At 38.3% G+C, this 24,695-nt stretch overlaps 1 protein-coding gene across 1 annotated transcript in view; it reads left to right on the top strand.

Annotated features, from left to right (window-relative positions):
* The window catches only part of LOC134791680 (uncharacterized), a 61,852-nt gene that overhangs the window by 27,656 nt on the left and 9,501 nt on the right, over positions 1-24,695 (top strand). The window contains exon 2 of the mRNA XM_063762773.1: positions 13,053-13,123. The gene's annotated coding sequence lies outside the window, so the exon portion shown is untranslated. The remainder of the gene's footprint in view (positions 1-13,052; positions 13,124-24,695) is intronic.

The raw sequence follows: 24,695 nt of genomic DNA, 5'->3' as shown, positions 1-24,695 counted from the left end.
AAATCTGAAAATATACTTCCGTTATAAATTTTGCTCGTAACGTCCCTCGGCTATATTACTACCCATATTAGCTAACTCCGTGCAAAGTACAATCAGCATAAAATAGATAGTGACAGCCAAAGAGTAGAAATATATTTGGTCACTTTGGCTGCGACCGTCTATTTGACGCTGACTGTACTCAAGGTACAACAATCGTAATAAGCTCATTAACCATTAATATCACAAAGGATAGAAAGTAAAGGTATGTACACATCGGTCGTCTAGGGACGACATTATGCGGAAGCTGCGCTGTGTCACGGCCGCGGGCGGAATGGCTAATGCTCTCATTTGTCATCGCGGAAAGTGAAAACTGCTGCTGTGGAAGTAATTCATTGTTGTTGCTTTATCATTTAACAATGCCTGCCTTTTCTTTAGCTACAAATTTTATTTTAACGGCGGTATGTACTATGTAGTTAACTTAATGACATTTAATTTGAATTGTATTCCCTTTTCGAAGAACTATTACATAATCAGTACTTTGACGCATCACAAGCATCGTGTTTGTATGGCAAGAGTGTTCGTACTTTGTATCATGACATGATAATTAAAGTATTAGCCAAATTCATGTTATTCTTGTAAATTGACACAGAAATTTTAAGTGAAAATATTGAAAATAACAATGTGTTTATTGTAAATTTTAATATTTACGAATATTACTTGCGTCATTACCTTACACACACTTTACACAACATTGGCACACTCTGTATTGTTTTTATTCTGTACAGCGCATACAAATTAGGTTCAGAATTTAACAACCCAACAAATGCTAATGTGTTGCACACAGTGTGATATAACGGTAACTTTTGTTATGGTGTCGCAATAGTGTAGTGTAGTGGTGTAGAAAAAGCGAAAGATGTGCTGTAATCAATCTCAAAGGCAACAAATAATATGCATAAGCATTAGAAAAAGTTAAGAGTAGAAATATTCATCACCTGGGTATTTGATATTTTCTAGCATATGAAAGGACTCTACAAAAGTAAATAAGCATAGAATATTTATATTACTTTACGCGATATGCCTATTAATGAAATGTATTCAGAAATTATATTAGTACGTAGCTTAATAAATTCTAATCAAAATGCGTCAATCTGTAATTAGGGATTGCAAACCGGATTGATTTTCAATCCGGCCGGATCCGGCCGGATTTTGGCCTCAATCCGGCCGGATCCGGCCGGACCGGATCCGGTTAGGTATAAGGATATTAAAGTTAATTAAATGGCATATTTTTCAAGTTTTATGCGATATATGAGAAACAAAGGGTATTTTTACAAATGTATTCATAAAACAACAATTTGAAGTTAATAAGAAATAACTTTTTAACAATAAAATAAAACTAAGTATTAAAAAGTGTCACATAGTCAATCTCAATTTAAAAATAAAATATGAAATCTAAGTCATTTATTAATTTTATTATATTTAATCATTCACATTCTGCTCAAATTTATACGTTTACAATAAAAATATAAATTTGATTAGATTCCAAAGCCTGTTAATGGGATAATTATGGGATGGGAAATGGAACTCCTTGAAAGGACAAGTTTTCGTAACTGTTCTTTGATGGAATTATTTGTAACGCTGACATCCATTCTAGTAACAAGATATTTTACTTTTAACCGAAATTTTATGAAATGCGTTCCAATATTATCTTGCTTTCATTTTTTATCCGTGAAAATAGTTTTATAGCTTAAATCACAAATAAATAAATAATTCATGAATAAATATTTGGGGACAATTTTATACAGATCGACCTACTCGTAGCCCCAAACCAAGCAAAGCTTGTAATATGGGTTCTAGCTAGCTCTAGGTAGTACTACTAGGCGACGATATATATACGTATAGTATATTGATAAATACATGCTTATATACGTAGAAAACACTCATAACTCAGGAACAAATATCTGTGTTCATCACACAAATAAATGCCCTTACCGGTATTCAAACCCAGGACCATCGGCTTCATAGTTCATAGGCAGGGTCACTGAATGGTCACTACTCACTAGGCCAGACCGGTCGTTACAAATGCCTTCCATGGCATCTCCATCCATTAATGTTTACTTCTAATTATTTAAGTAATCGTCGTATCGTGCCGATTCGTGCCACTAACATGAAAGAAGAGGAAATCCTCTTCTGTTCTCAATCATCGTCATATTAAATATCTTCTTATTTTACTAAATTTGGATTTTTTCATTCGTTCTTTATTCTGTTTAACTTCTTTCTTCTATCCGTCGCCTTTATCTCACTTAAAACGTGCAGTGGGCGCTGCGTGCGGTCTTTTTTTCTATTTTCCCGGATCCGGTCCGGATCCGGTAGCTCCTAAAAAGCGACGGATCCGGCCGGATTACCGGATCCGCCGGACCGGATTGCAATCCCTATCTGTAATTCGCATCATCAAGTGACATTACATTATTGTATAAGTACCCAATCTGTGACGATACGTGATCGTCACAATACAGGATTACCTATAAGTAACTACAAACAGTTTATTTCGAATGTTTCGATTTTCCTACATAGTTACTTTTATTTTAAATGCGTCAACCGATTATGGGACATGACCTTATATGGTTTAGTTTGATGTACCTATTACGATTGACCACAAAACCGAACCCTTAGTTTCGTGATGTCTGTCTCTCCGTCCGTCTGTCTGTCTGCCCGTATATCATAGGGCCATAGCCATTTATTTCAAAATCTATAATCGCTTCGTGCCTCCCCCCTTGCTCCCCCCTCTAACTTTTGAACATGATCAGTTGACCCAATAATGAGTTTTCTAAACACGCCCAATATGCACTTAGGCGGTTTTTTTCTCTTACTTGCTATTTTTTACACAATTCTTTCTACATTTAAAAACTAAAAACGACTCAAACATCTTAAATATCTATTGTAATAATTGGATCATGAGAATGTATCGTAAAAGATGTAAATTTCTAGAAACCCACTGCTTTCTGATGAAGTCTGTCAAGTTTCAAGGAAATATGTTTCCTTACTTACACTGAGTAACCGCTGAACCACAAATCATTGACCTAATTTCAATAAGCATTGCTAAGTATGGCGCCAACTTGTCGGCTATGGGATATACCGGGTGTGGCCTGTAACATGAGCAAAAAATTAAACTGTAGGCTGTACTCCTCATACTAACCAACATTTGTTCAGCTACTTTTAAAAATAACTTGTGGTTTGATTTTTAATACACTTTAAAGTTTATTCTAAGACGCAATGTATTGCGAATTTTGTTTTGTTTAAGGCGTGACAAGCAACGTCAATCACAATGATATGGCGTGGCGATGGCGTCCATTGAAGATAATATTTATTTTGTATGAAAATAGGGAGTCTATATACTTCATAATTTTTAAAAGTTGTTGAACAAAAGTGTCACCGTTTAAGGAGTACAATCTATGTTTTAATTATTTGCTCGTGTTACAGGCCACACCCGGTATTATTTAACTGACAGATAAATAATCACCCATGACATATTGTCATTTTTCTCACGACGTTGCCACACTTGAACTTGCATTTCCCCTACCACGCACTTCGCACATTAGTCTAAATATCCTATTACATATTACACGTACAGTTTTTAAAGCACGCATTGGCAAACAAGCACCCTCTCTGCTAGTAAGAGAACGTCATAACGTAAGCGCTTACCTGTCAAAAAATTAAATTCTCGTTAATGATCCTTTAAATGTCATACGAGGACTTTGTTAACAGCTTAATTGGTTTTGTCTGCATGCGCCAGTACCTTATGTACCGGGTCATAAGTTAAGTTAATTTTATTTTGTTTTATTTTATTTTATTTTTTTATTTAAATGCATTATTTAGTTTTATATAATATTAACCCTAATTTTAAGTTTAGTAATAATGATACTAACCCCGATGGACTTACGGCTGAAATAAATTATTTTTATTTTTTTATTAAGCCAATGCAGGATAAGTGGTAGAGTTATAATGATTGTGGTCACAACAACTCGTATTGTAAGTCAAGTCAACGCCACAAGCACGTGAGGCGCCAGGAAACTCTAGAATGTATAGACTTTGTCGGGATCTAGGTTATTAGAAGCAATTAATTTACATTCGCTTAATTATACTTACCGACAGCTTACCGAGTACCGAGTACCTAATCTGAGCTTAGTGCTACCAAAGACATAAATATGTAACTTCGTATAAGACGAATAAAGTCTAAGGAAAAAACGTGCCTCGGAATTCAAGTAAAAGTCATTCTCGAATAGATGCCGCACACACCTTTAGCCTATCCTCGGCTAGATGGCGTGACGACACCGTTTCATATTTAACAATTTTAACACATAGATACAAACCTAATAAAGTTTAGATATTGTGAAAAAAAATATATAAAAAAAATAGATATCTGTGAATGAACATGGATCAATATGATATAAAAATTATAAAATCATTTATCCATATATATACATTTTTTGATAACTTTATACGTTTTCATTTTGAGTGTTAGTCGTGTGTCGATAGATGGCAGTAAATTTACAGTGACTACAAAATTTACAATGACGGGACCCCTCTATATTATCTATTCTTTTTGGTGCTACTAACCTATGATATGATAAACACCCCTATAGGCCCTATAATGGACATGGCACTAATAATGAAATGTATGTATTTAAAAAATCCTGTAGAACAAGTAATATAGAGTCTGTGCGGAAAGAGAAGAGTAATGAATTGTATTGGAACTCTTTTCTCTTTCCGGCTTTCCGCGCAAACTCTACCTAATATAATAGTAATAATTAACATCATTTTTTAAACACTGGCAAAATTTTACCATAAACACTATTCATAGAGCTGCTTAAGTTTGACGTTGCATTAATTTGGATCTGTTCTAGACGGAATGAAATGGTGGGAACATTCACATTCACACGCCTGTTTGCCACCTCCGTGGTATAAAAATTACACTAGGTACCTATATTAGCTATGTGCGACCATAACGCGCTGACAATGCACTATGTAGTGCTTCATTCATCAATATAGCATAACTCAAGCATAACTTCATCCAATTTGACACATCAGCTGTCAAATAACTATTACACATGTATTAAACTATTATGATCAATAGCAAGCACTTTACCGGGGATTCCTCGAATAGAGGTATATAATGTAAAAAAATACCTAGTAAATCTACTAGGTATTATTACACAATTTGTCAATCTCACAAGAGCTATTATATGGGTGACACCGAGGATTGACCAGTACGGTTACCATCAGTTTGTCACTGACATAAACGCCGTCGAGAACGTAATTTACTTTCTATACATCCCGTTTGCACTAATATGCGAGTGCGAGCGAGATGTATAGAAAGTAAATTACGTTCTCGACGGCGTTTAGGTCAGTGACAAACTGATGGTAACCGTACTGGCGTTCCATGAATTTTCAGTTACTGCCTACGTAATAGGTACGTTGATGTATGTAGAATGTAGATTATATGAGTAGGTAGATCCCTACATCGCCTTAGGCGTATGATTTGCTATTTAAGTCACGTGTTGCCTACACTCTGTTTATTTTCATATAAGAACAACATTTACTTTGAAATTACGTAACTCAACCGCAAGCCCTCTATCTTGTACAAGCAATTAAATACTTGTGGCTAGAAACGTTTACTTTATTGTGTTATCACTGTCCCTTGAACTTGTTTATGAAAAATACGCATTTTAATTACTTACGTAAATGTTATCTTTTTATGTTGTTATTTAGTTAAACACTTGCTACAGGGTTTTCATTAGAGTATTTAACTAATAGTTCGTCTAAGGTGAAATCCCAGTATATTTAGCAATGCCGATATACACATTACAAATTATATGTATTTGAAAATGCCAATATAAAAAACACATTTCTATGATTTTGGTGGTACCTATAACGAACTTGATTTAGATGGCCCTTGGAAACTTAAAAATAAAAATACCTAATTAGTAATTACCTATAGTGTACATATATACTTAATTTGGAACTAATTTAATGTTTTATATCACTCACCTACTTATAGTTCGGAGATTGTAAATTTCGGAAAATAATAATTGACGCAGACGTATGATATTTTGAAGATAAAACATTTCGAAATACAGTAATTTCTAAAATTATAAGTGTTAATAACGTTATTTTCTCAAACATATTTAGATAAGTAAATGACCGTCGAACAAATATATATAACATTGTGAATTGAATATGCTTGCACTTGATTACATATAAATATTGAAGTCTCGGAAATAATTGCCAAGACAACAAAAACTATCGGGCGACATAGGTATTCTAAGAATAGGCTACGGTTAGATCGTCGGATAGCTCAAAAACAACGTATAACAACGTACACAGCCGACACGAGTAGGCAGTAAATCGCATGGACACGGCGCGGATAGGGTTACCAGATTTCACAAATTTTCCTGACCTGAAAGGAAATGTCATTGACGCAATACGATCTGATTACGGATATTTTTTGTTAACAGAATTAAAAAAAAACGACTTTTAGCACTTTAGTATTTGTACAATTAATACAAACAGTTAAAAGCTGTCGAAAAATTTTAACATAAAAAGTTATGGAAAAGTCAGTGTCACATTTGACTTAGAGTCGCACCACGCTAAGTTTTCATGCCTATGTCAAGTATGTATGGTGCTAATTCCTATTATCAGTATATCCCCATATACCTACATGCATTCTTTATGCCAAGTTTGTGTAAAGTTAGCAATCTATCAAACACAACAAACATCTCTATAAACCCCTTCTTCTTATTACCAGTTTTTGATCCATTGACTAACTATAAGGCAAAAATTACATCATCTTTTCTGTATGTAAATTCGGAATGAGGTTTGCATTGCATATTTTTCATTTGGTCCATTGAAGGACCGTTCATTCAGGACTTATGCAAAAGAATCGAGGACTGTATCCGGTGCCTATAAAACAGTATCTGGTAACCCTAGGCGCGGCGCCAGTTGGCATTCCTGTCGCAGGAGCAACTTTCATGAATAGTTAACTGACTAGTTTTAGTTTAAGCTAGGACCACGCTCGTCACGCTGTGTAAGGTAAACAGAAGGCTCGATCAACTTCACAATTTGCGAGCGGCCCGCGACTATGTTGCGTTGCATGCACCCAGGCAATCTTGATTGCAAAGGGCGCCTGCTTCTTATTTATCATGTCTTGACCCCTGTCAAGGCTTATTGCCATAACAGAAAATAAAAAACAATTCTTCTAATATTATCACATGGATATTGCACTCAGTTGATCTTAATAGATCTTTGTTAGCTTAGGTTAGGTGCCATCGTTTTTTTTTTTGAACTATGAGCACCAAAAGGCCTGGCCAAAATGCAAATCGTTTGCGCCGTAGCGAACAAAACTGTAATATCCCTATAACAGTCTTCGAGAGACATTAGCGTATTGTTCGCTACGGAGCAAACAATTGGCATCTTGGCGAGGCACCCTGAATTCTTTTTCGGATCGTATGGTGCATCAGCTTCTGTTCCAATTTCGCGTCGAATGAGGTGAATGCCACTCAGGGTTTATGTGCATTTTTTATTAGTTAATCATAGAAATTTGATGCCTATACATCATCATCAATCATTCGCAGAACTCATATTATACTATGTAAATTGATTAGTAACACTGCTGAAGTCACCTGTTGCCTTATCGTACCCAAATACTAGGTAGGTAAGATATATATGACTTTTTGTGTAACGAACACGTCATTCTTTTGACGATTTCATAATAGTTAAACGTGTAGTAAAATAATAATTATACCAATTTCAATTATTCGACACTTAGATTTTTAAATTATGATTTATGGAAGTGCTCTTATCGGAGGTAAGTCACTGCGTCGGTCATGTGCAAACCCAAATCGAATCCATTGGTCAAGCCTCTAAACTAAAACTACTTAATGTTTATTTCGCTTATCCGCCCTTGCATAGTTATAGACTTCATAGCTCTAATTACTAAGATAAAATTTCCATTTTCACGTGCAAAATATAAATAAATAAATAATTACCTATTTGTCAAGATATTCCATACCTAGTGTGTATATTATGCTATCTTAATTGATTCAACCTAACTACACCGATACACTGATGTTACTTATAAGGTATAGCACAATTGAAAGATATTTAAAAAATAGTTATTGCACTCTACGTTAGGCGGCAGGAGGTCAGTGTTGTAATAACGCACCACAAAAATACGTCACGCATATCCCTTTTAGGTTAAAGTGGTATAGGTGGATGACCGCATTAAAAACGTAATTAATTACGCGATCGCGTGAACGAATAGGGAAAAACCATACATATCCCATGGCCCATATATACTATATATATGTATAGTATTGAAGATAACTTAGGTAACTTAGGTTCATACATAGTTACTCAACTTAAATAATAAAATTCTGTATAAAAATCACACATTGAAACGAAAACAGAACAAACCGCACAATCGTATTAATTGGTTTCATCTTATTATTTTGGCATTGATACGTTTGTCTTCGAAATATCAAAGCACAAAAACAATGTCTAATAAATACCTAATTAGGAAAATAACCAAGTTCACGGTAGATACCGATCGACTGCGCTGGCCGATAATTACGTACTATCGTAATACTGTACAACTATTTAAGTACTTATCTTCTTTACTAGAACTTACGAAAGTAGGTAGTTGTAATTAGGTAGCATTATAAACAAGGCTGGAGATACTGTTTTGAGGCCAGCATAGGTTCCAATTAAACTAGAAATCAACTTAATCTTTGAAGAACATAATTGTGGCACTAATTACAAGTTGATTGCAATTTTATTGTAACCTTTCGTTTATCTATATTGTTATCTACATTAAATAAATAATAACAATCTGAAATGTTTGTACACGTAAGGCTTTAGAGTGCGTAATGCAGTGAGTAATATCTTATGTTGTGCGGTCCTGGGAATGCTGTTCCATTTTGTATTGGTAAATATTCCTAATAGGGAACAAGATACATAGGTATATCACATCATTTAAGAGGAGGCGGAGAGCCAGGAAATAGAAAGGGACAAAGATATGGCGCGACAGAAGATTTGACCATCGCGCGGGTATTACCGTCAAAACCTCATCAAAACTCTAAAAGTAAACTTCTCTTTCCTACATCTCGTACCTATCCCTCAGCAATTATCACTAGCTACATATTTTATACTAACATTACACTGTTATGGTATGCAGAGCAACGCACTACCTATACCTACAACTTTATTTTCAGTTGAAAATAAGACATTTTATCGTGATTTTTTTCTATTGAGCCTTTTTAAGGTTTTGGCCGGATTTTGCCCTTGCGAATAGTCTAGTTTCCGTGTGATTGTTTGCATGGCATTTGCCCTTGATTAAAACGTTGATTGATTTTGCCTTAGCCTCCTCTTAAGTAATATGAAATTACAATATTAAAGGGGTATTAAAGTCCCAGGTTATTACTAAAAACTCGTATTATTCAGAAGAACTAGGATACAGTACCTCAAATTTTTTTTTAACCACGGTGAAGGCCAAGCAATCGTTATGGAATGGACTCCGCCTGGTGTCACATGCACCCTGCAGGTTTTAGGCCTTTCGGAATATTACCTACTAGTTGATTGTCACGCGCCGATATATAAAATCTGTTAACCTTTTGCTCTCGTAACCATAGATAACATTGAACTACCTAATTGTTTATTTTTTATGATAGCGCTTATCAACTCTAGATATTTGCCACCCAAATCGTATGTATGAAACAAAATAATTATAACTTTATAAGTCATGATTTTGAAAATTAAGCCTTTTCAAACATCCGTTTAGTTTAGTTTACACTCAGAATAAGAGGTGTTTTATAAAACCCAACCCTGTTCTGCACATACTGTTTCTTACTTAAGTACCTAAAAACCTAGTTTTATTTTTTGATGCTAAATAAAACAATCAACAGGTTCAGAAACGTCCTTGTTTTGCTTGCAACCGGACTCGTATCATAACAAACAGATCTCTCCCATTCCTCATTTTCTTTACAATCTAGAAGTGACACACGTGCTAGTTTCCATATAATAAAATGTTTCAATGATAATTCTTCACGTAATTATTAACGTACGTGACTAAATCGTGAACGTTCACTTGCGCCGCTTTTGGATCATAAACTTTAACTACTATTTCTTCTCATTCATGTTATTAGGTGTGAAAACTCGTACTAAAATTCACCTAGTTCCGTACAATTCATCTACGAGTACTTTCATTGATATAATGTACCAGACTCGATATTGCTTTCTCAGCATTTGCAGAAGTAAGAATAATGCCTTTTCGTAAGCGGCATTCTCTTGGAATGCCTCATTTTAGGACTTTTAGGAATAGCATGTTAGTAGGTATTGTTGGAGAATAACAAGAAGTTACCTACCTACCCAACAATACTAATAATATGAGATTTATAATGCTAGTATACAGGTAGGTATACCTATCATCCCCTACCTGCTATTCGGCCACTTCTCAAAATTTATGATTATTGGAAACTCAACTTTATTATTTTTAATTAAGATTGAATCTCCAATGATCATAAATTTTGAGATGTGGCCGTATGGCAGGGGACCCTATGTTCCTACTTCCTATGCACAAGAAATAGAGAGTAGATACCTAAACACACTATATTATAATGGGTAGTCAAATTCTCTATCTATCTATTTAATAACTAGAGACTAAATCGAAGTCTTTTCCGTGGAATGGGTCATTGTCTTCTGCAAGATTGTTGTACCTAATGCCTGCAGTGCTGTCAATATGACACATTTAAGACCCTATTGCAGACCTCAAAACGCATAACAAACAAGACATCCGCGGTTGTGTACGCGTATTTGCTTTTATCGACAGAAATTTGCACACAATGTTTAGAAACAAAGAGGCACGATGTTTTGCTTTCACGGCTCATAGCTAGCTGGGAATCATTGTACTGTTATTGCAAACGCGAACAATTTGCGTTTTTATTTATATTATGACAACTACCGCTACTTGCCTTGTGGGACTGAAAGGTAATAAGAAAAGTTCCAAATTTTAAACTATTGTATAATGTGCGCCTACTTGGCACCCGCTCAGACTTTAAAAAAGTATGGAATAATATTTTACTTAATTATTTTATACGTGTTCAAAAAGTCTGAGCGTAGGTAATTTTTTTATGCCCAAATTTATAATCTATAATTGAATCCGACCGTTCCGACCTAAACCGAATAAAGGAACATATGGACACGGCTACTATTGTACTCGATGTCATATAAGTACCAAAAATAGTTACAGTTCACAAGAGATTTCATCTAAATACGTATATAGTAGATACTCTTCCCTATTGTGTACTCCCTTTGACTCTGCACAATATGAGCCCGATCCTATCCGGTTCCAGCCAGGTTTAATGAAAATGTCCAGCAAACGCTAATTAAAAGACCGAGCATAAGACCTGATCACATTATTCTGAGCATTGCTTCATAGAGGTACTCTTTTAGCTAGTCAGTGTCACTCAATTTTTTGTCATAAAGTAAATGTTGATTGATTGCCAAGGATGTTGTTAAACAATAGACACTTACTGTGTTCATTTCCTCCGTCCATGTGTCATGCATGCGTAGCAATTTAAACCGAAACCATCGATTTAATTTCCGACCGAAGTCTAAAATGGCTTTGGCCAATTAATGTACCATCAGCTATAAGTGTGCATTTATTCATTCATAATTTCTCCATGCAATTTTGCAGCTCACTGTACATACTATTAGGTACATAGTGGAGAAAAAGTATGTAGGTACCTATATATTTTAATCACAACCATTCGTATCAAGGAGCACGGCAGCAGCAGAAAAATACAACGACAAAACAACAACGATGACCATACGACTACTGGCAAAAGAGATAGGTACTTAAAAGTTTGTTTAATTAAAGCAATATGGGTATTGCATAGGTATTGCTACCTACTAGGAAAGTAGGAACTTAGCTAGGAAGAGTAGGAAGATCCGAAACACCCCGGCACATAATCTTCAATATAATTTGAATTAAGAGTGCTAGGGATCCCTAACCGCATAGGCTTTGTTCCTGTAACAATCAAGTCTATAGGAGCTTGAGTATCAAATGGATATAGTCGGATTCTCGGGAGTCGGTCGCCCGAGACGCGGCGTGTTTACCGCCCATACAAACCAATATTGACATTGGCTTTGTCTACTAAATGACAGTTAATCTCTTTGTACGGGATATTCTTTGTGCCTTTTATCATTGACGCGTTTGTTTGAAATGTATGCTGTAAACGCTGTCTTCGGTTAAATCGACTGGAGTGATCACTAAAAGCTTAACGTAGAGATATTTTAGTAGTAGCGAAATATTTATAGGTGACTTACCTGGTCTAATATCGCCCATAATTTTAAGTATTAACACCCTTTCTACGACATAATTTTGACTTCAAACCCACAACGCCGATAATATATCAATTCGTTAATAGAATATGCATCATAAACAAATCTCAATAAAGTAAAAGCTCGTAAAGGGCTCGCTGGTGCGGAGCTGGGCTCGGCCGGTCCACTTTCGTCCAGTTTGTGTGCCAGCGCGTCCACTGCACCGGCCGGCCGGCCGAGACTCGTTACATCACATCATGCACGCTAGAAAGCGTCCCAGACAAATCATGTCTCTAGGATGTTCAAAGGGAACAGCAGTCGCCGGAATCAACAAAGCGCACGAGTTCAAAGAACGCTTAGACGGTGATTGATGAAATATAAATTGATTTGATTAGCTTGTAGGATACAAATGTGCTGCGCTAAATGGGTCACGTTACCATGATGTATGGACTGTGGAGTACCGAAAGTGGTGCGCCAGGGTTTCAATCGTTATCTTTTGACGGGAGAAAGTTACTCAAACATTTAAAATGTTTATATCTTTTCGAAGTAAACTTGCGACTTAATTAACACCGATACACTTGGATTACAGGTAGTCGGCTAATTGCGCCAGTTGGCTCACATTGAGTCTGAAACTTAAAAAGTTCCCGAAACGTGTTGCGGACGTGTGATATATCATTTTAATGAAGATTTATTTGTCGCAGGGCTGCGCCGGCGCCACACTACGGACGCCAGTTATGATGTGAGCGGCGCACAGCACCGCGCGTCTCCCAAGGTAAGCCTCCTTCACTCACCCGTTTTCCTCGCCGGTTCTTTTTAGGGCCTTTGCATATGCTGTGGCAATAGGCGAAGTGGTTAATTGCATTCGTGTAACTGATAAATATGAAGTAACGAAACGCCTAGACGGTAGTTAACTCGAGGTACCTATTAGGTCCTAGGTAATAGGCAGTCGGATTGCAGCACTATTACCATTTAGTGCCCAATAGATTGTTATTACTATATCGGACAATTTCATACCTAGTATCTACTGCAAAACTTTTGATCAGATGGCAACTTCAACAAATCTCAGTAGGTACTTAAATGCCGAAGAGGACATAAACGAGTTCTATGGTAACGCATTCAGGTAACCTTTAAAGGTCTCGCGATGCGTGGGTACGCACTGTAGGTATACTTAACAGGTGAGTGCATCCGTGGCCGTGAGACTCTGCGTAAATCTTGATACAAGTTATTTGTTATTCACCGAGGAAAGCAGCCGCCGCGCTTCCGTCAAAGCAGACTTCCCTTCCAAAAATACGAAGACGATATTCTGAACGCATCCGTCGCGGTGCGATGCGTGCGACTTCGTATTCGCACACTCATTAACAACGACCATCCTTCCGTTTAATAGAGACGCTTTTAAATATTTAGACCGTAAAATGAACCCTTATGAGTGATGGTCTTTTGACAATTTCCTGCACGATTCTTTGTAATGTAATAATATAAATATTAATTTACTAATTTAAAATGTTTATGCGTTATTAGCTTAGCTGGCTTTATTTGTTTTGTCAATAAAATGGTATATATTCTGTGCAGGAATGTTACGCTATGATGAACGATGGCTTTAAAATTATAAAAGGGAGTGGAATGGGATATTTTATAAATAAACGAGTCGTCTCCACTCCGCGCGTGTCGGAGGTCGGGCACACTCACACTCGCTTCGATTAGCTCCATTTGCTTAAATTGTTTTTGGACATTGACGAGCATCTGCTCTAACACAAACGAGACTCATTACTGCGTATTACGCCGCACTCTGACTTACTACGGCGTATGCATCACGTCGATTGCTATCTCTGAACGGACAGTTGAAATTTATAACCATGAGACTGCATATTATGATAGACACCTTCAACTCTACAAAGATCGAGATTGTGTTCGGAACGGAATAATTTATGCACCTTACAAGTCCATGCGATTATCAACCGATCTAAAGTGCCGAAAATGAAGATGTAAAATGTCACGACACATGTGTCGAGTCAGTCAGTAGGTCGTCGCTCTCCGTCGGTATAGTAGCCGTCAGTCGACACACTTGCCTACGAGAGTGACAAAACGTCTCGTACTCTCGTCGTACACCTGCAAAAACCGAATTGCAATCACTATTAATGATTAAGAGGCCGAAGCGTAACTTTCAAGCACGCCCGCGTTCTTTATTCTGCCGTGAGAACGTATTGTAACCTGCCTGCGATGTAGTTTAGCAAAGCATTCAATTTAATTACACTCTGAGAGTCGGAACGGTTTTAATAAGAATTTTAGTTAAAATATCAAAAATATGGTCAAGCGCGAGCTGCGCGAGTCGAGCTCTCGCTAATAAAATTGGTCTACGACACAAAAACCTGTCCTTTGAGGGCTTCATGAAAATAAAATGAATCACAGTAGGTACCTACTCTAACTTTTCAGTTTACATGGTATCATGGTCAAAATATACTTGTTTTTTTCTACAAATAAAGCCTTAAGAAATAGTTTGCTTCTAAACTTCTTCACTAGGTTAGTTACATAAAAAAACACAATAAAACATACATGTACGTAATGTATTATGTACGTAAGTAACGCGCTAACCTAGTGAAGAAGTTTAGAAGCAAACTATTTCTTCAGGCTTTAAACAAAATAACTATAAATTCCATTTTATCTACAATTCTACAGAGCCCAAATAGATAGCATACACTAAAATCACGTGATGCTTTCAAGATACGAATACACCAGGGATTTATCGTCAATATTGTATGGACTGATTCGTCCTTTTCACTAAGACCGGCTTTTCACTAGACCGGCATATAGAATATTTACGATTTCCTTCGACTTCACTAGGTTTTACAATTCCTTATGCGACACAAATTCCATTTCAAAACGCAAACGTACCATCTGCGTACCTAAATGTCGAATCAAAGACCTAAATAAGTACCTACCTACTAAGTTGTAAGTAAGAATTGCATGAGTTCCTAAGAAAAAACCAAGACTTTTATGTTTCATTGTGTTAATTTATTTTTTAATTATTGTGTGCCAGGAGCATAAGGTGATGACAATCCAGACCCTTAACCACTTGCTCAAACGGAGAGGTGAGTAGCATAGGTATAGCCACGGTACAGCAGTAGCGACTTAAGACGAAACAGGAGCTGAGTTTTAAATATTTTAGGTAAATATACCCGTCTCGCTAACGGAAGCGGCACCTAAAAGTAGTGCGATAAGGACAAGGCGAAAAATCCTGCGTAAAAATCTCAAAAATCGAGGTTTCGTACTCCTCTGTTTCCTCCTCCAAAACTTAACCAATCGTAACCAAATTTGGAAATCTAAATGATTATGAAATTATCTGTGTCGGACCGTTTTGCTTTTTTGGCTAATTGATATCAGTTTTGAATGCCACGCCTCTCATTGCGGCATAGTCAATTAGGCCATTTTGGCCATTTTTGAAGGGCTCTAGCGCCTTAAAAAACAAAAATATCAAATAAAGCAAAACGGTCCGACACAGATATTAATCTGTGTTGACAACAATCATTGCTCTAGCTTCAAAAACCACGGAGGAAAACGAGGAGTACGTTTGTATGGAGAAATGACCACTCCCGTTGGCTCTTAATGACAACAATTGACAATAAGTTAGCTTTTGCATAACAGCGTATAAGTAGGTACATTTACGTATACAAATTAGGTACCGGCTACCCACCTAATCATAATACACAGATACGTACGTACTCCTGTAGTTTGTAGTTTTGGACTGAATTTTAATAAGGTACTTAAACTAGTGCTCGACATGCTAATGCCCAATAGATGACACCTTGCTGTCACCTCTTTTGACAATGACTTAAGTTTCAAGATGACATGTACTGGGACCGCGTCGAGCACCACCTTACATAAAATGCCAAAAGTTGATACTTAAGCTCATGAGTTATATACTGAGGTATATTATACGAGTTATATACAGCTAGTGGAAATGGAGGCAGTATTCTCATTAGTACCTACTGCTGCGCGAGGGGCCGTGACAATGAGCAGCTAGCAAATTATCGCGGACGGCACTGCGCTGCTAGTCCCGCAGCTTTAACAAACACTCGCCTCATACTACACCATAAACAGTGTGGTCTCCGATCACGCATCGGGGGGCACGGCAGTGCCCCCGCCAAGTCGAGCGCGAAGCAAACACTGCCGTACCATCCTTTACTGGAACCATTTCGCCGCATTTTCAGGTCCCTATTTGAGAACCTCTGGATAAGACCAGAACGCAGAAATTTTCGTCATCCAGTAAGCTATAATCACATACTTAAAATCCAAAATTTCAAGTCTGTAGGTCATTTAGTTCCGAAGTTAAGCGAAAGCAAAGTTTCGCATTTATGACACACACTCACTCACTTATGATCATCAGAATAGAACTAGTACTTTCCATAAACTCAGAGAGCTGAAATTTGGTACAGAGTTAGGGTTTAATGGCCACATAAAGGGAAAACTATAAAAACTAGGATAATCGAAGATCTGGAGTACCTGGTGACCCTGATTAGAAAACACAAGAGCCCAACCAAACTATTGGAGATCGACATACCGCCTTTACAAAAAATATTCAAATTGGTGGGCCGCTTCATTTGATGTCAAAAATCGAAGGTCTGAAGTATCTGATGAAGAACCCTCAGCTGGTCTCAGCTGTATTAAGGCTCCGTCAGACATAGGCGTTTTGCTTGGTGCAACATATGTACACACTGTTTTGGTCATCCGACACGCCTTGATGAGCCTTTGGGAAAGTAGTACCCAAGATGGAGCTGATGCTGAACCCTGGCTGTACCTAGTGGAACTCAGGCTTGGTGCAACATATGCACACACTGTTTTGGTCATCCGACACGCCTTGATGAGCCTTTGGGAGAGTAGTACCCAAGATGGAGCTGATGCTGAACCCTGGCTGTACCTAGTGGAACTCAGGTTTGGTGCAACATACGCCCACGCTATTTTGGTCATCCGTCACATCTTGATGAGCACTTGGGAGAGCAGTACCCAAGATAGAGCTGATGCTGAACCCTGGCTGTACCTAGTGGAACTCAGGTTTGGTGCAACATAGGCCCACGCTATTTTGGTCATCCGTCACATCTTGATGAACACTTGGGAGAGCAGTACCTGAAATAGAGCTGATGCTGAACCCTGGCTGTACCTAGTGGAACTTAGGTTTGGTGCAACATAGCCCCACGCTATTTTGGTCATCCGTTACATCTTGATGACCGCCTAGTGGAACTCTGCAACAGGCACACGACGACAAGTCGGTTAACCAAAACAAAGTGTGCCTATGTTGCATCAAACCTGAGTTCCACTAGGTACAGCCAGGGTTCAGCATCAGCTCTATCTTGGGTACTGCTCTCCCAAGTGCTCATCAAGATGTGACGGATGACCAAAATAGCGTGGGCTTATGTTGTACCAAACCTGAGTTCCACTAGGTACTGCCAGGGTTCAGCATCAGCTCTGTCTAAGGTACTGCTCTCCCAAGTGCTCATCAAGATGTGACGGATGACCAAAATAGCGTGGGCTTATGTTGCACCAAACCTGAGTTCCACTAGGTACAACCAGGGTTCAGCATCAGCTCAGATCTATGTATACTAAAACCTTTACCAGAATGTAACAAACACTTTTCTGAAAACCGCATCAAAATCGGTTCAGCCAAACGCGAGATAATCGCGAACAAACATACATACGGGTCAAACTGAGAACCTTTATTTTAAGGCGGTTAAAAATACATCAACTTTGACATTTTTGGCAGTAATGCAGTCGGCAGCTATACTGCAGCAGGATTGCAGCATGCACTACTGCTGACTGAATTACTGAGGTAAATATAAAAAATTCGGTCAGCATCATCGTATTTGACATTTGCTGCAGTAATGCAGTCGGCAGTATTGTCGCAATATACTGCTGCAGGCTACAAAACGCTCGTGAAACTATTCAACGTCCATGATCATGCTTTCCAACGTCCAACGTTCAGTAATCGAGTGACCGCTCACAACACGCGCTGTGTTCTGTGTGACTGCGCGGGCGTGATCAGAGCGGGTCGCGCGCGCAGCGCGCCAGCGGGCCGCTGCGTCCAAGCGCAGATCGCGAGCGCCACGCGCTCGCGTCACGCTCGCATCGTGCCCCGCTCACGCCGCGCTTTGAAAACGCTCATGTGTGACGGAGCCTTTAGAGATATGGTAATAAACAAAATACTCCTAAAAAGAAAAAAAATGTGTCAAATAAGAAAATGTAATAAAATAAATAAATATGCCCACGTTTCTACAAAAAGAAGTGAAATCCCACCAAAAACATTCTGTAAAAAACTAGCCAAGTCTCGATGGAGCTGCTTGTATATCTCTAAAAAGTAATGAAATCTAGACAAAGTCGTGCCAAGTCTAAGGTTCCTTACTGCGATTTCTTTATTATTATAGTTAATGTTGTGTGACTTGGCCGTTGAAGGGTACACAAGGGTACAAAACCAGGTGCTCCATGACACCAAACATACAGTATAAAAAATTATTTCCAGTACAGACGGACTTCTAATCATTGATAGAAGTCCCTCTGTACGTCTATTTTATGTTAGATCGATGGTCGATTTGACGCTTCAAAAAGGAGTGTTTGTTTCAGGCTCGCCTATACATAAGTATTATTGAAATACGCAGCTTTATCAAGCCTACAATTGACTGGTTATTGAATCAACGTTTTCCAAGTGGCAATTTTCCATCGTCAATGGGTAGCGGTTCTGGCGACAGATTGGTGCAATGGTGTCATGGAGCACCTGGTTTTGTACCCTTGTGTACCCTTCAACGGCCAAGTCACACAACATTAACTATAATAATAAAGAAATCGCAGTAAGGAACCTTAGACTTGGCACGACTTTGTCTAGATTTCATTACTTTTTAGAGATATACAAGCAGCTCCATCGAGACTTGGCTAGTTTTTTACAGAATGTTTTTGGTGGGATAGTTATTACAAGTTTCAAGACCAGACTTCTATTTCTTTACCTCCGGCGAGTACTCGGTAAAGCAATTGCAGTAACTGCACGGTTTAACGGTAGAACACAAAATGTTCCTTCCTAACTAATTGCAATGAAGGAAGATGATTTAAACAAAAGGTGAACTACGCTAGATTCCGGTTTTGCGAGTTCAAGTTTACTCGAGCAAAAAAAGCTGAACGACCTCCGGCAGTCAAGTCAAGACAACTTTTTTGGAGTTTTATATCAATTATATTTCCAAAAATCACGATTGTTTAGGTACTCGGTAAAATTGAATTGAAAAATATTTATCAACTAGGTTTCTAGGTATATATACCTACTGCTTAACCCATTCAGGGCCAGCGACTCAGCGTATGGGTCATGCTCAAACAGTTCCGCAGGGCCAGTGACTCACATGTGAGTCTTGAATAAATTCTGATTTAAACATAAACGAAACGTAATTTGATGTAATAACGTAAGTATCATATAAGCTAACAACCATTTCTGTACGGTATATTAGGTTAAAAAATTATAAACACGTATTTTTTAATGAAAACAGGGTCTAGAATATTCAAGTTTGGTTTACTATCAGTGCAATATAGTAAATATACTGAAATTCTAGATACATATGCGATGCAAGCAAACAGAAAAATCCATATTTAATAAATACAAAAAATATATATATTTCAGGAGTTATTTACATGGCTCAAGGTATGGGTCACCGTGGCCTGGCGCTACTTGTAAAAACTACTAATGTTTCCGTAGCAGGCTAAAATAAACTTTATTGGCTGGTTTTAAAGCTTATTTCATGTTGAAGCTGTTTGATATTGTACCATTTTACAACCGATTACTGTTTGGATGATGGTAAGCCACATTTTGGAGGAACCAAACCGTAGTATAATAATATTTGGTTTTGTATGAGGGGTAAGGCAACTAGGATTTTCTCCCACTGTACTTTGGCAGATTAGAAAGTAGGTACTATAATACATTTTAAGTTCTCTACTGTTACTATAATGGCGTTTACCAAAACAAGGATAAATGACCGACCAGGTGTAAGCTTATCGGACACACTTGGACAATAAACTCATCTGCATCCGAGCGGCGGCGGCGGTATTATCTTTCATGTGGTATTTGTCTCAAGAGTTCAAGAAGTGATTCCCCCTATTAGAGATGTATTTTGGAGTAACATGGGAAATATTATTTAGTCACGATTTATTCGTGGGCGACTTTGTACTCCTACTGTGCTGTTTAGTGATTTCGTGTTTTGTGACCATGGCTATGGATTACCGGAATTTGAACCCGCCTAACCAAACTGCAATAAGTAATTAGTTTTTTTTTGATAGGCACAGAAAAACGGTGGTTAGTAAAAATGTTGCATAATGCTGTTCAACTGGCCGGCTTCATAAGCGGCGATTTATTTACCGTGCGCGCCAGGCTCGAGACCCATAAGCTGAGTCATACGTTTTAGCTAAAAACGGTTTGTATGGTGGCCCGGCGTATTGTGTACGCTCAGTGGTTCGTGGCCATGAATGGGTTAAGTACCACATACGTAGACCAAAAGCATTGCTATTTTTTAGACAAAGATGAAATTGACAACGCTGCAACTACCGTCTTTTCTTCAGGTGCAGAAAATTTAGTGGTAATTTCATACACAGCGCCGAATAATTGACAGCATGATTAGACTTCTTTAAGATTATCAGTATTATCACACACAAAACTTAAGGTCGTGATAGGTACAACGGAAATAAATCTCATCAGGCTGACCTCCGTGACAGTAAGCGTGGTGGCGTGAATACTAAGCCGTTTCTGGGAAAATCACTACTTCTGAACAATCCGGAATCTATATGATCCACGTGTCAATATTGTCAATCGATATCCTGAGCAGGTGACAAGTCAGTTACCTAATATGCAAATTTGGCCGACATCGTGTCCAACCAGTTAGTGGGCACTTTCTCGACGCTGACCATTACCATACAATGGACATTTGTGGTTGGCAACCCGAGTTCGATGTGGCCTAGCCTGGAATAAGTTCAAACATATTGGCACAGTCAAAGAAATGATCAAAACGAAATTGCGAAACTATGCCTATAAACATCATGCTGACCATGTCACACTTATTGTCTTTATTAAAATATTAGGCCCGATTGTGCCCCCGAAAACCGAACGTGTCGTTTGTTTTCTGTAAAATTGTATCTGGATCTCTTGAAGGCAACATTAAATATTACTATTGCTGATCTTTGACCCAAAAGTCACTTCCTGTCAGGTCAGAAACTAGGGTCAATCGTGGTCAGATTGTAAAATAATACAGCCGAAGTAAAAATATCTGAGTTTTGATGTCAATACTGTACCTATGGACTGTTTGAAATAAACTAACCTTAAGTATTACTTAGTCGAATTGACGTCGCGAACCCATGACTGTAAAATAACGGAATAGAATACGAGTGTAACACATATCCTACACCGTTATTTATTATCAGGTGCACCATAACAAGGATATCCCTAATTCTGACCGAAACGCTAATTAAAAAGGGTCCCGTCTCGTGCGCGGTCATAAATCGTCGCGTCGTGGATATCCTAACATAGTCGTTATTTTCGTGTGCACCTGCGAGTCCTTGGCGGAGGGTGGCGATGTAGTCCAAGCGTGACTGTAGAAAGTTAGGAACGTCCAATCCCCTTCCTGACCCATTTAAACGATGTTGATTCACGCATTCATATTAATTAAACGAACATGTCCAAACAATAGCTGCCCGCGAGTGCCTACACTTCTTAATGACCGGCGGGATGTCAGTCAGGCGTGTGTTATTAACGATGGCCTTATCTCCAGCGGTTTAAAGCTAAAGTAGTTCATACCGGCATCGAAGTATTCTGAGAAGCACTCGACTCGAGTTCTTGTGACTGGAAAGCTATTTGTGTGCAACCCTGTGCCGACGCACCTCGGTTGTGCGCGGCGCCGCGCTCGCATGCATGTCAAGGTAGGGTTCAACATTCGAGGATTCGGCGCGGCAAATATCCGTGTGGAACACCCGACGTCTGCCTGCTCGGTGTAAACGTAAACACAATAAACAATGTATTAGGTCAGACCAGACTCGGCTACTAAACCCTCACTGCCTCGATTCGCACACATATTGAGACAAGTTCTGACACCTCGCAGACGCAGACTATGCGAAAGAAAGCTGAGAAGTATTTGTGTAATTATTTTTTATCATACATTCTCGTTGCTAATAACGGCAATGGGATCGTACAATTCGTATAAATTACGAATGGTCAAGAACTAGCGTTAAATGCAAAAACCGTTGTATTCACGACGCGTAACCGCATTAAAAACATAGATACGCAAAGATACAAACGCGGGATTATGGCATCGTATTTCACGGCGGGGTGTTATAACGTGAACCGAGCTTGGATCAAGGACTCCTTGAAACGCGGTCAGCTCTCGCTTCCGCGTACGTCTGTACGAACGATCATTGCCAGATGCCCATAGACGGGGTCAACAGCCACTGCCCCTGTTTTGCGCACCAAATTCATTAGCCGATTGTATGGACGCCATAAGGTGTTCAATGTTCACAGCGGAGGTCAAGGGGACCCGATGAATCCATTATCAGAGTGACGAGTGACACGTGTAGTACACATTAGCATGTTACACTTCGTAATGAGTTACACAATAGTTACGTAACGGTAACAGTAATTTTTATCTACTTATGTGTTTATTTGTTTACGGTTTTGCGAAGGAGTTTAGTTAGTAAAAATGACTCATTGTTTTTATAAGATATCATTTTTAAAAGTAGTTAAGATTCCTAAAAGAGTTTTATTTTGGATATTTCGCATTAATGTCGTTGTGTTGTGTTATTTCTTAAATTATCAACTAGAATATGATAGGTACTTAGGTACGAGTATGGTTTACTAACTGACAAAATATATAATCGTTGACATAGAGACGATGAAGCACATTGCAACGTAAACGTGGCAAAATATTGACCTGACTTCGAGAAGTCGAGATCATTTAATTCGAGCAAAATCGGGTACGGTCGGTGCCCCCAACTTATGTACCCAAGCTGCCATACTAATTGTATAGAAAAGTGGATAAGTACTTATGTTAGGGAACCCGCTTCCATTGATCTGGATGATATTTATTTATTGCTGTTATTTTGAACCCAGTTCTTATTCCGACGATGGCCTCTTTAGGATTTTTTCTTAGGTACAGTACAACTGCTCTTAAATACTTGTTTTGATACATTTTCTACAATTACAATGGAAAGCGGAAACAACTTCTAATTAACTGCAACCCGCTAAACCTTGTAAGGTTGCCTTTTCAAGACTAAAACCAAGAAATTGATTTAACTATTTCACGCCATCGCCAGGGATTATATAAAGTACTAGCTGTGCCCGCGGCTCCGCCCGCGTGGAATTCGGTCTGTGTCAGTAAGCGGCTAATTTCTAATCCTAATTTCTCTCCCTCTCCCCTGGAGGCGGAACTTGAAGTAAAGTTGACAGATGGATATGCTGGAGGACTGTAGTTCAGATAAAATATTTTACAATTAGGTACCACTAAATAAAACTACACTCCAAAATCAATAGTCTTTTTCGCCTTTATTCAAATTTTACACGTGATTTAAACGACAGAGTAGTAGATGTATATCAGACGATACAGTAAGGTATACGTGCGCGAGCGAAAGCGAAGCGGCCTACCTGGCTAAGAGTGACGCCCACTCACCGTGGTCTTCTTCAGACTCCTGAGGAAGATCACGTGCCCCTTGTCACCTCAATGCGTTGCGAGACTTTCGCGAATGATTCGATTTTTTTCGGGAAGGCATGGTAATGCGTATAAAATGCGAGTCCCAAATCGTTTGACTCCGCAAACGACCAGTGCCGGATTAAGATATTTTGATGCCCTAAGCATTTCTAGACCATGGTGCCCCCTCTCCCTAGGGTCATCGAGATTACATTGATTTTTTTGGTACCTAAGTTGAGTGAGCATTGCCGCATTACAGCTGAGAATGGAAATCAGTCACATAATTTTATCACGAAAATTGACAGTGCTGCAGCAGTAACGTTGCAACAGAGTATTGCTGCTGCAGTCGCCATATCTTAGAAAGTTACTGAAAACGCGAGCGAAGCGAGCGCGAAAAATTTTCGATATAAAAACGCAATTTGAAAGACAGTTGTACATTTCTACTTTTAGTATGGAAATCAGTCACATCATTTTATTACGAAAATTCACAGTGCTGCATCGGTAACGTTGCAACAGAGTAATGCAGCTGCAGTCGCCATATATTAGAAAAATATAGAAAACGCGAGCGTAGCGAGCGTGAAAATTTTTCGATATAAAAACGCAATTTGATAGACAGTTGTAAATTTTTTCTTTTAGTATGGAAATCAGTCACATAATTTTATC

This window comes from Cydia splendana, chromosome 6, assembly GCF_910591565.1.
Source record: "Cydia splendana chromosome 6, ilCydSple1.2, whole genome shotgun sequence".
Taxonomy (NCBI): Eukaryota; Metazoa; Arthropoda; class Insecta; order Lepidoptera; family Tortricidae; genus Cydia; species Cydia splendana.
Note: the sequence above shows the minus strand (reverse complement) of the source record. Positions and strands in the feature narration are given on the sequence as shown.